A 2,298-nucleotide genomic window follows, 5' to 3' on the forward strand; every position below is an offset into this window, starting at 1 on the left:
GAGCTTGCAGTGAGCGGAGATCCGGCCACTGCACTCCAGCCTGGGTGACAGAGCAAGACTCCGTCTCAAAAAAAAAACCTGGAAACAACAAGAAAGATTTTTTCTTTTTTGAGACGGAGGTTTGCTCTTGTTGCCTGGGCTGGGGTGCAGTGGTGCAATCTCAGCCCACCACAACCTCCGCCTCCTGGGTTCAAATGATTCTCCTGCCTCAGCCTCCCGAGTAGCTGGGAATACAGGCATGCGCCACCACGCCCAGCTAATTTTGCATTTTTAGTAGAGACAGAGTTTCTTCATGTTAGTCAGGCTGGTCTCGAACTCCCAACCTCAGGTGATTCCCCCCCCACCTCAGCCTCCCAAAGTGCTGGGATTACAGGTGTGAGCCACCACGCCCTACCAACAAAAAAGATTTTTTAACATGAGAAGATTGTCAGCTTTCCCTGGCGGTCAGAGAGGAAGGGCTTTGGGGAGGTCTTGGGGCTGCAGGACAAAGGGTGCAGGAGAAGAAGCCTTAGAGCTGAGCAGGAGGAAACTGATACTACGTGGCTGCAGGCCTGGTGTAGAAATGAATTTCTAGAATGCTGTGGTCGAAGAGCCAGCTTAATTTTTTAACTGTTGTGTTGTGTGACTTTTCCATCCTTCCTCATTCTAGGGGTATTAGTTAGACTATGGGCTTGGAAATTAATTTGAAGAACCCAAATAAATGTGGTTTAAATTTGATAAAAGTTTATTTCTCTCTCATGTATCATCAGAAAATAAGCCATCTGGGGCTGATATAGCAGCTCTGTGACTCCTCCTTTTGGTTGCTCTGTCATCCCCAGCAGCCACACCCTTATTCACATGGTCCAAAATGCTCTGATGCTCTCCCTTGTCAACATTCCACCGGGTCGATGAAGGTTTGGGGCCAGCGAGGGCATGTCCCTTGTCTTTAAGGACACAGCATCACATTTTCTTACGTTTGCCAGAACTTGGTCACATGGACACACTTTGCTTTAAAGAATGCTGGGAAATGTGTGCTTTTTCCCTGACCTCTTACGTTCCTTGTTAGAAATTCTGTAACCATATAAGAATGGAAGAACAGGGGTTGACAGACGAGAACTGATCTCCATCTCTCCAGACCTACCGTCTGGAGAGAAACTTGGTTTGTGCATTATTACCTCATTTTTCTGACATGTCTGAAGTAGAGTAGGAGTTTTGTGGTTATTTAGAGAGCTTTATTTTCTCATCTGTAAAATTATGCAATGGGTTTGTGATGCAAACATTTGGGGCCAGCATTTATGTGATCTGCTGATTCCATCCTATTTCTTTCAACAAGTCCTCACTCCTGATTTCTGACCCTAGAAAGACGTGAAAACCAGAAATTATTGACAAGAGCAACATAATCCCCAGCTATTACTCTGCCCAGTCATTTTCTTAATGAGCTCATTTTGGAAAACAGTGAAGATCAGGGTCAGGCCAAGGCAGAGAAGGGCACCTGGCCGTGGTCACTGTCATGGTCCAAGGCATAAGATATATCCTACCTTTGGGGACACACAAAGTAGGCTTCTGCCTAAGAGTTAGGGCTGGAGCCTTTGAACCATTGTCAATAACAAATGTTTATTGCTCTCCTTTCTGCCAGGTTATTCTCTAGCTGAGGATGATGATGTTGAACAAGATAGACATAGTGTCTGTTCCCTGAAGCCACCAGAGAAGACAGACATAGAAATAAGCTATCACCATTAAATAAGTACACAATGCTGTGATGGCACATAAATGAGTGTCCTGCCTTATTCTGGATGATCAGGGAAGGCTTGCTTCCCATGCAAAATTGAATTTGAGCTCACACTTCCAATAACAGTCAAGATGGAGGGTAGGAATGGGAAGGGAAGGGCATTCTAGATTTAGAGAACAGCATTTTTAGCATGCAGGGCTGAAGTGGAGTCAGGGAATGAATGGGAGTGATAAGAGGCCACAGAGGCAAGTGGAAGCCAAATACCAGTCTCCCAGCAGCGTTGGATGGATCGGTGCTGTAAGGAAGAAAAGCCTACATTACCAGGGTTGGGGGGGTGTGTGAGGGGGTGCGGAATTTAAGGGTCGTTCAATCCAGTGGCTTTTAGTACTGTCTGCCTTTCCCCAGAGCTCATTTTGGAATTTTATGGTAGGTATTTTGTTATACTTGGTGTCAGTGGTAACGTTGCTACTAGCGTTGTGGATGGGAGCCAGGATCCTGCAATGTACAGGACAGTCCTCCCCATTGAAAAAATGTTCACACTTTTTTTTTTTTGAGACGGAGTCTCGCTCTGTCGCCCAGGCTGGAGTACA

At 45.9% G+C, this 2,298-nt stretch overlaps 1 long non-coding RNA gene across 1 annotated transcript in view; it reads right to left on the minus strand.

Moving 5' to 3' along the window:
* Positions 1–1,196: 1,196 nt before the first annotated feature.
* The window catches only part of LOC105526121, a 6,194-nt gene continuing 5,092 nt past the window's right edge, over positions 1,197–2,298 (minus strand). Inside the window, exons 2-3 of the long non-coding RNA XR_001004023.1 lie at positions 1,973–2,003; positions 1,197–1,334 (exon numbers count right to left, since the gene is read on the minus strand). This is a non-coding gene — a long non-coding RNA (uncharacterized LOC105526121). The remainder of the gene's footprint in view (positions 1,335–1,972; positions 2,004–2,298) is intronic.

The sequence above is a fragment of the Colobus angolensis genome, unplaced genomic scaffold (genome assembly GCF_000951035.1).
Source record: "Colobus angolensis palliatus isolate OR3802 unplaced genomic scaffold, Cang.pa_1.0 Scaffold116, whole genome shotgun sequence".
Classification (NCBI taxonomy): Eukaryota; Metazoa; Chordata; class Mammalia; order Primates; family Cercopithecidae; genus Colobus; species Colobus angolensis.